At 42.3% G+C, this 12877-nt stretch overlaps 1 long non-coding RNA gene across 1 annotated transcript; it reads left to right on the top strand.

The window, feature by feature from the left end:
* The first annotated feature begins 250 nt into the window (after positions 1-250).
* Positions 251-12877, top strand: LOC144261966 (uncharacterized). The gene is made up of 4 exons (XR_013345480.1): positions 251-357; positions 6978-7084; positions 9942-10071; positions 10588-12877. It is a non-coding gene; the product is annotated as an uncharacterized LOC144261966 (long non-coding RNA).

The following is a 12877-nucleotide window of genomic DNA, read 5'->3' on the forward strand; positions in this document are numbered from 1 at the left end:
TCCTTACATTCCACCCATTCAGCACTACAGCCGCTCTTCCCAGCCATTGGGCTAGACAAGCTGCATCCTCTTTGGCTCCTCCCACCCCACCTATCCACCAGATCCCACTGCATCTGTTCCCTTGCCCGTTTAGTACTTCTTCTCTGCGCTTGTCTCCACTTACCAGGGGATCAACACACGATGATCGATCCACCAGGGGTCGATTTAGCGGGTCTAATGAAGACCCGCTAAATCGACTGCCGATCGCTCTCCCGTCTACTCCGGTACTCACCGAAATGAGAAGCATAATGTAAGTTGACAGAAGGGTTTCTCCCATCGACCCAGCGAGGTGCAGACACTGCAGTAAATCAACCTAAGGTACGTCGACTCCAGCTACATTATTTACGTAGCTGGAGTTGTGTAACTTAGGTCAACTTAACCCCGTAATATAGATCTGCCCTCCCACTCCATCTCTTATTACTTCTTTTGCCTGCCAGCCTGCCAGCAGTAGCTAACTGCCCTCTTGCAGTGGTAAAATAACAGGAAAGGAAGGAGCTTTTCTTGCTTGAGTTTGGAACAGCTTCCTGCTCACAAGAGTCAGTAACTTCTGATAATATTTAGACAATAGAACTTAAGAGTTTCGAACACCAGAGTTATGAACTGACTGGTGAATCACACACCTTGTTTGGAACCAAATGTATGCAATCAGGCAGCAGCAGAAATAACAAAACAAAAATGCAAATACACTACAATACTGTGTTAAATATAAACTACTAAAAAAAAAAAGAACATTTTTTTTAAAGAAAAGATTTGACAAGCTAAGGAAACTTTCTGTGCTTGTTTCATTTAAATTAACATGGTTGAAAGCAGCAATTTTTATTTGCATATTAAAGTTTCAAAGTTGCATTAAATCAATGTTCAGTTTTGTAAACTTTTGAAGGAACAACTATAATGTTTTGTTCAGAGTTACCTACAACCTCCGTTTCTGAGGTATTCATAGCTCTGAGGGTCTACTGTAATACCTTATTTATATAGTAATCCTGAAGGATCTTAAAGCACGTAACAAATTACAGAGTGTGTACAGAAAACACTTCAGCCAGCACTGAAAAGCTCTCCAAGTGGCATGTTCTAGCTCTTTGACAGCAACACTGCACTGCACAACAGTTTAGGGCAGAAAGTAAAGAATCCTGCTATGTCCAGCTGAAACTGCAGGAGAATGTGGATAGGTAGCAAGTAATTAACCAAACTGGAACAAGTCAGAACATCATAGTTAGGTCCCTACCAAATTCACGGCCATGAAAAACGTATCACGGAGCATGAAATCTGGTCTACCCCCATGAATTCTGGTCTTCTGTGTGCTTTTACCCTATACTATACAGATTTTATGGGGGGAGACTAGAATTTCTCAAATTGGAGGTCCAGACCCAAAAGAGAGTTTCAGGGGGTTGCAAGTTATTTTAGGGGTGTTGGAGTATTGCCACCCTTACTTCTGCACTGTCTTCAGAGCAGGGCAGCTGGAGAGTGGCGGCTGCTGACTGGGGGCCCAGCTCTGCAGGCAGCAGCGTAGAAGTAAGGGTGGCAATACCGTACCCTGCCATCTGTACTTATGCGCTACTGCTGTCGGCCGCTCTGCCTTCAGAGCTGGACTCCCGGCCAGCAGCCGCTGCTCTCCAGCTGCCCAGTTTTGAAGGCAGTACCGCCGCCAGCAGCAGCACATAAGTAAGGGTAGCAGTACCGCAAAGCCCCCCACAATAACCTTGCACCCCTCCCCCCGACACCTTTTTTGGTCAGGACCCCTACAATTATAACACTGTGACGTTTCAGATTTAAATTGCTGAAATCATGAAATTTAATATTTTAAAATCCTATGACCGTGAAATTGACCACAATGGACCACGAATTTGGTAGGGTCCTAATCATAGTTAATGGACCTGCTCTTGTGAAAGCGCTCAAGGGATTTTTTAATGACCACAAGGGATCATCAAGATCTTGGTTTTACATAATATCCAGAAGACAGCACGTTTAGCAGCACAGTACCCCCAGTGCCACAGGGAATTGGTTCATTACTGTCCCAGAGGGAAGCATACTAATGTGACACTAAGCACCATGGGTGTAATTTGGGCAGATACAGGGAGGCATTGCCCCCCCAAACAGAGGCGAAGGGTATGGGGGTGTCAAGCAGGGTCACATGACACTCTCTCCCCATTTCTGCAAGCGCCGAGCTGCCCTGCAAGGCTTGCTCTGCTCGGTCTGCCTGGGAGTGGAGCTCTTTCTCCCATGCTGCTCCTCCTCCCTCCCAGCCCCCCGCACGTTTTGGCTGGCAAGGAGCAGATGGGTGCGATGGAGCAACTGTTCTCCTGCGCTCTGTGTCACTGTCTTGGCAGCTCAACGCCACCTCCTGGGTCCTAGTGCCCGCCTTTCTCCTGTACAATGGTGAGTGCCCGCAGGGGGGGCAGGGCAAGGGGGCCGGGGTGGGGCTGGGGTAAATGCAGTGCAAGGGGGGGAAGATTCTGGGATAGGGAAGGGGGAAGAGAAGGGGCTGGGGGTTCGGGTGAGGTCGAGGACAGTGGGGAGAGGTAGGGGGATACGGGAATGGGCAGGGGTCAGCAGGAGCCTGGCATGTGGCGTCCCCTTGGCGGAAGCAGCAGCCCCAGCAGGGAGGCGGCCGCAGCAGCATCAGAGCAGCGACATCGCTGCAGCAGCTGGGGCTCCTCCATTGGGCTGTCCCGTCCCCGCCAGCTCTGGCAGCCCCGGTGTAACTCTAGGCGGGGGGAGAGAATCAGTGAGCCAAGGGAACTGGCTTCAGTGTGCACATGTGTGTGTGCACGCTTTGCCTCCCCAAATATAGCAGTCAAACTGTGCCTATGCTAAGCACCCCGGTATTCACACACTGCGCAGAATTGTAACAATCTCTGAATGAAATATGCCTTGTGAGGTATCTTTTGAAAACCAGTAACTCACTGATCATAAATATTCTTGCATGATGTATGCACATAATGGGTATTAAGATATGTACTAGATTTATGACTAAAGTGTGTATAAGCCAAGCTTGTCGTGGGAGCTGGTAAACAGGTCTGCTTAGACAAAGGAATGTGTATTTGATCCTTTCACCAGCCCGATCTTCTTCAGGCAAAAACTGAAAAGGTCCATATTTACATATAAGCAGTAAACAGGACCATCAAGACGGCAGTGGGAGGAGATGGCAGGAAACAGAACAATTTGCATTTCAGCAAACACAAGTGGGGGAGGAAAGAGCATGGAGCTTCCTTCACCACCAGACTCTGTCACCTCCCTCACAACTTCAATAAGCTTTACTTTCAGGAGCAACCTACAGAAGAATATACTCCAAAAGTTTGCTGGTCTGTAAAGACAAAGGGGGCCGAACCTCAAGTGATAAGCAATTGAATCAACTGATTGTATACAATGTTACTGTATTATAAAAGTGTGTAGAGTGAGGTCTTTTCTGAAAGCTAATGACACACTGGTGATTAATACCATTGTGAAATGTCTGTATTAACATTATGAGGAAATGTGGATAGTTAATGATATTATGTTTTAAAGTCTGTGGCCAAACAGGGATAAACAAATTCCTTCCCAGACAGGAGAGATGGCAGCCTGTTTATCTGTCTCCTATGTAAATTAAGCATGGTGGAATCAAAACAATGGAAGAACCATTTACATACAGGGGGGATGGGAGGCCCACAGGAAGGGAAGAACAGCATGAGGTCATCCTGCCTCTTGAAACAAAGTCATTGAACTTTGGGAAATGTAAGCAAGGACAGAAGCCATCTTTGGCATCCATCACTAGACAGACATAAGGAAACAGAGCTCTTGCAAGCTGAGAAAGATGGGTCCTTCAACCAAAGGGAGGTTGAAGACCCTGGCGACTGAATATAGGTGAGAAACCTGCTGAGGCAAAGATTGTACTTTCCTAGATTAATTTTTAGACTTTTAGATGCATGTTTTCACTTTTATTTGCTTGTAACCATTTTTAACTTTCTCTCGTACACGTGAACTCACTTAATACCCTGTCTTCTTTTGTTAATTAACTTGTTTTACTAATAATCAAAACCAACAGAGCTGTGTTTGAATGAAAGTGAATGTTAACTCCAGTTAAAGTGGCAAGCCGAGGGGTTTGTGTGTTTCGAGGACCAAATGGACCTTATCACTTCTCTGAACCGTCCACGAGAGGGCTGGACATTGCAGAGCACATGGTTTTGTGCGAATTTTAGACTGTGAGCGTGTTGGAATCACCTTGCTGGTTGTAACCAAGGCTGGTGGAAGCCAGAATGTGACTGTGATGTGTTACTGGCAGGCTGCTGTGGTCAGAGTTACTGGACCAGGGCTGCAGCTATACATAGACACTCAAGGTGTGACCTGCATGCTTGTAGGTTGGTTATGAACATCCCAGGCAGCGAGTTACAGTAGCAAAGCATTTGAGGCACCCAAGGTTGCAGGGCAAGTGATGACACAACCTTTCACTGGTCTGGATTGCATTCCCAAACCCTATCACAACTGCATACTGAATCACCAGAGACTTCCCATAGAAATACTTTGGTTTTCTTGGAAGTCTCCCATTGAATTGTTGACTAGGCCAGGCTTTACCCTGTTTAGTTTTTGAGAGATGGCCCAAGATGGTACAGTTGCAGATCTAAAAACACTGGTTGTGTTACAAGTAATGTTTATAATACTATTGCAGGAGGGTTTAATGCAGCTGGAAGCTAAATGTGCAGTAAAACTGAAAGGGTCTTAAGCCAAAGCTTTAGAATAAGTACATTTAATTCTTTTTTTTTCCCCCTGTAAAATCTAACAAATTATGAAAATTTTTATAATGAAATTCAATTTATTGTGAGCTGAATTTAAACAGCTTATGATTTAACAGATTTAGGGACAGTAACTTTGAGGTAAATAATAGTAATAACTGTATCACTAAGGCTCTGATCCTGCAGACACTTACCACATGTTTAGCTTTAAGCACATACATCATTCCTGGAGGGAAGTGAGCCATTGGGATTACACATATACTTAAAGTTAAGCAAGTGGGTGGGTAGTTGCAGGATCAGGGCCTTATTTAATATATTACTATTAAAATGATGGTTTATAATACATGCATCTTATCGTATATTCATTCTTTCTTTCACTCCACCAAACTTCTTCCTCCCATTGGTGTTCACTTGCAGTTCAGTAAGTAATATAGCAGGGAAAAGTTAAGTGTAGCTGTACAGAATGGCTGCCTCATATTCACAATTTATGTTCGCTTATTACTATCTTTGTCTAGATCATTCATTTGGACATTCCTTCATCTATTCTAGATGTGTTCATTTACCCAACATATATGTACTCAGATTGACTTTTTATAAGAACATGTATTAGAAAATGTTTCCTTCCTTTTGATTAAGAAAATACATGTGAATGTCAAGAGGATGTTTTAAAATATAAAATTAGTTGAGCAATAAGTTTATCATCATTATATTAAATTGGCATTAAGTTGGACAAAGCAACCTTTTGGAAAAGTTTTCTTTTATTGCTGGTAGCAGTGTTTTGATGCTGATGCCTTTTCAGTTTGAAGAAGCTTTTTCTGCTAGCTCAGGATTTATTTAAATTTGTTGTTATTTCAGGAGACAAGGTAGGTTAAAAGTTTTCTTTTATGTTTCAAAAATCCTTATCTCTGTTAAGATCTGAGGATTTTAGAACTGAAAAGGGGTTTTCAAAAAATCAAACAGAACTTTCACAATTTTATGCTGCTTGTTTGCCTTTTGCCCTTCACTTGGACAAAGAAATTAGACTGGTCCGTTTTGCTTTCTGGTTTTCGGTCACTAGCACAGTGATTCTCAGACTGGTTGGTGGACCACTTGCTGGTAGTCTGTGAAGAGCTGGCATGTGACTGAGCTGGCTAGACTTTCAAAGGTTTTAGACACCTAAAGTTCCAGATAGGTGCCAGGGGGAATTTTCAAAGGTGCTTTCGCACATTAGGCACCTAACTCTTATACAGTGAATTGAAATCATTGGGAGGTAGGTGCCTTTGAAAATCCCAGTAGGTGCCTATCTGCATCTTTAGGCTCCTGAATAACATTGTAAATCTGGCTCATGATGCTGCAGCTACTTCTCTTTATTTACAACTATGAGAAACAGAATAGAACAGTGATGGGCAACCTGTGGCCCACGGGCCGCACGCAGCCCGTCAGGATAATCCACTGGCAGGCCATCAGATATGGGGAGCTGCTTCCCTTAGCTCCCATTGGCCGGGAATGGCAAACCTTGGCCACTGAGAGCTGGGGGAGGCTGTGCAAATGTAAACAGTCTGGCGGCCCACCAGCGGATTACCCTCATGGGCCGCATGCGGCCCACTGGAATAGATGGAAAAGGGAGATGAAATCAAGAGAGTGACTAAATTTCTTTCAGAAAAGGAAAAGATGCATTGCATTGGGGACATTTACAAATGCCTAAATCCTTTCCTAATATTACAATTCCCTCAGAGCAATTGCTTTAGTTGCTACAGGGAATCTATACCATTGTGAATGGAAGAGAAGATAGTCCAGGAAACAATCTGTCTGTTAAGATGTGGACCACATTGCAGTGCCAGCCCCTGCACTAACATCATGCTGCAGTCTCTGCAAACACTTCAGGGAATCCCCTAAAAATAAAATGTTCTCAATGAAATTAAAAAAAAAAATCCTTGAAAACATTTCTGTTAATATCAGGTTTTGTAAAGCCTGTTTCCCAAAGGGGATGGTGAAAGAGACTTTTACAGACTGTCTGCATGTTTTTGTGTCTTCCTTTAATTGTGCTTCTGGCCTGAAGAATTTAATCCCTTGTTGTTACACATCCCTTTAATCCCTTCAATTGATACACACTTTTAATACGATACAAATACACAAATTCCCTTGTGCAGACGGTGAGATGTTAGATGTTTTACGTAATGTTTGTTTTGCTAGTACAGGCCGAGGAAGTAATATTATAGATTTGAATGTAATTCATTCATGTGGTTATATTAACAGATGATCCCTTAGCAATTGACCTCAATTCCGATTGGAATGCTCCCACAGAGGAGTGGGGAAACTGGCTGGGAGAGGAGGAGACGTGCACAGGACCAGAGAGAGAGAAGGTGAGGGAATGACGTACATGAATGTGTGAGCATTGCCACGTTCAATGAAAAGCAATCAAGGGAGAGCCTGGGTTGGACAGTGAGATCACCCCTCCGCGACCTTTTTGGGGTATCTAGTGCTGCAGTGGGCATTCCCATGTCATGCTAGGACTGACCCAAGGGCACAGTGGGAGGAAAAGGCTCCTTGTGCCAATTCCTCCTCCTCTCACTGCCGTGTGTTTACTTTTGGGGACTAGTTTCAATCCAGCCTCATAAATCTGAAGTCAGCTGATTTCTGCGAGTTTATCATTAGTGTGGTGGTGCTGTTACATGCAATCAGTGTTCAGTCTGTTTGCCATGCTGCAGAAAAGCACTCCTACTGAGGCTGACATTCCAGAATGTCTGAGCCCTAACAGGTCAAAGTCCACAGCAAACACAAGAAACCTATTTTCACACCTTCCCATTTTGTTCACAGGTACATATTCAAATGAGAGCATTGAGTTAAACTGACATGTTCACAACTTGGGCAGACAACCCAAGGCACAATGCTTGCTGACTAAACTCCTTCTCCTACTAGAAACCCAGGCAAAGGCTGCCAAGTTTATCAACTAGTCCAGGCAGGACTCTTTGAGAGTGGATGGAGAAGAGCTTTCGGAGCTCTTTGCAGGCAGCTCTCTCAGACCAGTCTATTAGATCCCACTTGGGCTGCTTGAACACAAGTCAGAGGCTCTAAAGAGAGTTTCTATAGAAAAAGGACCCGCAGATCCATTACATCAGCACATGGTTCTAGAGAAAGCTATCCCCAGCCTCCTCTAACAAAGGATACTGGGTCTTCAGTGCTGCTTAGGACTTGCCAAAAGGCAGAGAGGAAATTTGTTCCTGTCTCTCTGAAATGGCAAGAAAGAAAGTAGAACCCCAGGAAAACTTGGGTGGAGCTGAAGTGACACCTTTGAGTTTAATTGCTAAAAATGGATGCAGATAGTCTTCTCTGCTGTGAGGATCTGAGGGCCCCCCCCAAAAAAGTTGCAAGTATACTGTCAGGGGGACCCTGTCACAACATGGTATTCCCCTAACATGGCTATAAAATAGTTCAGTATTGCAGTGTAGATAGGAACAGGCTGTGTTAACCGTGGAAAATCCAGTGCTGTAACATGTTTCTGAGACATGTTTAAAACACACTTCAGCTCTGTCTGCACTGCAATCCTGAGCTGGGTTTTAACTGAATTGGGGGGCTGCAGTGTTGTAACCAGGTCACCTGACAGAATTTTCCATAGTATAGATGAGACTTTGGGCACCAATTAAGATTAAACAGGAACAGCTTTATGCCATTTACAAGTTTACACAGCGAGAGTTCCCATAGAGAGCCCTGCAGGGTGAGGAGAATGTCATCTCAGCACACTTGGTATGGTTGGTGTTAAAAGTCACAACTATGAAGTGAGAGTACCGGTTCGCCCACCAGTCTGAAAAGTACTTGCTGCTCTGAGGAAAGGGATGTGGAGAAAACCAACCAAAATATATTGAGTTTTTAATTGACTTTAACAACAGACACCTGGACTTAGTAAATTAACTCTGAACATTTACAGCAGTACAATATTCTTGGCCTTTCACACACCTTATAAGAGTCCATCTGTGGGATTGTGTATGCAAGACCTAACCTTTGGGACTTTTTTGCTCCCTCAACTGCTTGGGCTGCAGTGTCTGATATTGTCCCCAGCTTACATTAGAGCAACCTTTAGAGTGCTCCAATTTATGTCATCTGGTATTGGTCCCCAAAGGGTCATTGTAACAGCCAGGAATCTCTGGAGTACAGCCATGCCCTTTCCCCTCAACATGTCCCCTACATTGGCAGTTGTAAGGTGAGGAGGTGACTTAAGGGATGTCTACTCTGGAGCTGAAAGGTGTAATTTCTAGCCCAAGTGGACATATCCGCGCTAGCTGTGATAGAGCTAGCCTGCTAAAAATACAAATGTAACTGCAGCGGGCTAGCTACCCTGAGCATTAACCTGTTTGAGATCCTACACACCCCTAGATCAAGTTATGATAACTCAACACCACTTGAGGCTTCCCCTATGCAAGGGAATCCTCAGCTGTCCACTGTGTTGCTGCAAAGATAGCTTTGGAAACATAAACCAGTGTTACGTGATTCCTAGACTTGGAAGGAACAAGCAGCTAGACTCCACTTTTGCAGCAGGAAGCTTTGAGGTTGGAGAACTAAAAGAGCTCTCATACCCACAAACATTGGTGTCAATTTAGTCACTTAAGTTTGGCATGTATCTCCAAGAACTACCTTCATAAATCACTCCAGAATCGTTAGGCCTGCCCTGTGTATACTGGTGTGATCATGGGGAACAGAAGTTGGTTACACTTGGGGGAGAAAGTGGCAAAAACTGGTTTTCAGGCTAATCCCAAATGTTGATGCTGGCTGCTGTGCAAGTTATTCATACAGAAATAGACATAAATAATGTAAATGTACAAGTCGAGATCCAGATATAGCTGCTCATGAGAATCTCTGTGCCTCATCAGTGAGTTTTGTGGACTGTTGCCAGTTATCAACTTGCAGGATTGTGGACAAAAATTGGACTGCTCTACAGCTCTCCCTGAAAGCATTTTGCTCCTCTTCCATGCACTGAGGATAATAAGGGCAAAGATAGCGATGAGAAAAGGTTATAACACTTGACTCCTGTCTAAAACAAACATAGTAGCTGGGTAGATGACATGCTGCTAAGTCTAATCCTTTTAAAATTAGATTTGTCCTATGTTTCTTTTAAATACTTGAATTGCTTATTATATTTGCATTTTTTTCATATTTTATACTTGCATATACCTCATTTAACTTATACGCTTAGTTAAGCATATTATTTCATATTTATCCTTAAAGCCTCAGCAAGGTTTGGAAATGAGAACAGAGGAAGGTCCAAGGGAGCTGATATCTATGAAAAACAGTAGTCATGCTATCTGTACCTCTTTCAAAATACCCGAGCACCCTGCTAACAATTTACCCCATAATGGTAAGTGATTATTTTTGCACTTTAAAGAACTGTGATTTCAGAATTTTTGGTAATCCCAGGAGTGATTGTCCATTTATTTATTTATTCATTAATTTTTTTAACTAAAATGTTAATGGCCTTTTTCTTTAGATGTATATGTTCACTTTTATAGAAAAGCACAATAACATTGTTTAATCAGCTGTTCTTTGACAAGGCCTGCATCTGCTCCTATTGAAGTTAATGACAAAATTCCCATTGATTTCAATAGGAGTAGGATCAGGACCTCTGCAGGATTTTTTTTAAATGAAACAGGGTGACAGTGATAGATATGTACCCGATCCAAAGCACACTGAAGTTACTGAAAGTCCTTCCATTTATTTTAGTGGGCATTGGCTCAGGCCTGGTAAGCAGGTGTCCATTGAGAAATACATATGAACAACAAGAAGTATCATACGTTGGAAATTGTTTGGGTTTTGTCCAGCAACATGATTTTGGTGTGGAAGCTTTTTATAATCAGTGCTGCTGTTTGTATGGCAGATGTACCTGGTAAAAAGGAGAGGCGGAAGAGGAAGAAAATGAGGAGAGAGACTTGATGGGGCTGTGTAGCTGACAGTGTGAAAACCAAATAGCACGTGTGCTGATTAGCTGCAAGAGTTCTGCTTTCTGTGGTGATGCACTGAGCCCAAAGCAAAGAGAGGATCTAGAAGAATCCCAATAAATGGGAGAAGAGGAGAACAGGAACAGTGAGTGGGAGAAGAAGAGGGAGAGTGAGTGTGTGTGTGTGTGTATGAGAAGAGAGAGAATGAACCATGATAATGTGTGCAGGAGCTGGTGTTGAAACAGAATTGCTGTTTAAAAACAACCCACTGCCCTTGATCACTTAAAGAAAACTATTGAGTAGGTTTTAGCCTATTTGCATTAAAACCTTCAGTGTCCTATTACTTATCAACTTATCATGTTGTATGACATTACAGAATTAGTCAAAATCCATAAATGACTACGATTGTATTTAAATTCTATAGAGGATCCACCCTTTATTCCAGCCTCCATTTGCAATTTAAAATGTGACGTGAGCAGGTGTGCTCATTGACAGGTTAATAATGTACAGAAGGTGCTAAAGCAGATGTAAGTCATAAGAAAGCAGTTGTTAGACCTACGAAGAACAGCACCCCTCACCCGCACATCTTCTCTTGAATCTTTTTAAACCCTTGCAGCTGTTGAAGTTGGATTTTTACCTAACACAGTGACATTTTAAGCATGATCCTTTTGCTATAACTGTATTTTAGCCAGAGAGATCTTGTTGAGTATATTTTTCCAACCTGCAGTTTGGCAGTTTTTACCATTTTATTACTTAATTTCTAACATCATAAGCCAAGTATCCAGATGAAAGTTAAAAAAAATCTGATGTTTTTTATAGTGAAGGGCATATACGTCTCATCTTCAAAGGACAATTTAAAACAGAAAATATCCAGTAAAGAAAAGCAAATTGTTCTACCTTAAATGCCAGGAGTCTGTGAAAGGTGTAAGGTTGACACCACTGGTGGCTCTTTATCCACAGAACTTCTACAACACAGCAGTAACTATAAATGCTGCCCTGTACTGCCCAGAGAATGTGCCTCAACCCTGATCCATCTTGGCAAGGCCATCTCGATGGGTGAGATGATAGTTATTCAGTCTCTGTGCCTATTGAACTCTGATGAAACTGCTAAAAAGGGTTCCAGTTACTGTTGGGTGTAAAATGGACATTTGTTCCCAGTTGGTCTGACATCACAAAAGTCATTTCACATAGGCCACCGTCAGCTGTTAACAGCTTGGAGTCATTACCAGCTACACTCACACTGGAACCACTGAGCTAGAGGTAAAAAGCTCCATACCTCAATACCTTGAACCACACAGTCCCTGTTGCCAATGTATTTGTGTAAATGTAATCTTATCTAAAACCCTGAATGGTTACATGTTGGCTTTCACCCATGCTGTAGGATTTAAAGCATTAGTATCCCTTAAAGAAACTACTGCACAGAAATACTGTATTTATAATCGTGTTAGTCTGTATTCACAAAAAGAAAAGGAGTACTAGTGGCACCTAGGAGACTAACCAATTTTGTAAAAGAGCAATTATCCTATGGTGTAAGCACCTTTGACACAAATTAAAGATACAGTTAATCAAAGTAATACCAGCAGCTAACCTACTACCATAAAACATCCCTCCCTCCACAGACAAGCGCCCCATCTAGCCCCTTCCTCACACAGAACCAGAGATAATAAATGAGCCTTGCAATATGCCCTGAAGGTGAACAAAATAAGATTAGTTCAGAGTCAGACACATAGTTTTGGATTTTTTTCCCCATCACATAGGATATTTTTCATTCAATAGTACACTTTAGAATTTGCATATCTTAATGCTTACATATCAGTTAAGAGAAAATATAGGCAATTTATGAATGAGGCTAATAAAGCAAACAATGTCTTCCCTGACAAGCAATTTGTTAATACATATGCATAAAACTAACAAGAAAATACTTGACCTTATTGGGAAAACAAATCTGGTAAGGATTAGGATTTAGAGGATGGATTAATTAAATATGTAATTAACAGGTAAAATTCTAGCCCCACTGAAATCAATGGCAAAGCTCCCATTAATTCCACTGTGGCCAGGTTTTTACCTGAAATCTTTATTTAGCAGCAGAAGATAATTTCCATTGCTGAATACAAAGAAAAATATCTTAATAAAAGATGTAAGAGAAGTTAATAAGGTTGGTAGACTCAGAATTTCACCAACCTTTTTCTATGTGTCTGTCTGCAAACTTTGCAATGTTGTGTAATGTTG

This window comes from Eretmochelys imbricata, chromosome 3 (assembly GCF_965152235.1).
Source record: "Eretmochelys imbricata isolate rEreImb1 chromosome 3, rEreImb1.hap1, whole genome shotgun sequence".
Lineage (NCBI taxonomy): Eukaryota > Metazoa > Chordata > Testudines > Cheloniidae > Eretmochelys > Eretmochelys imbricata.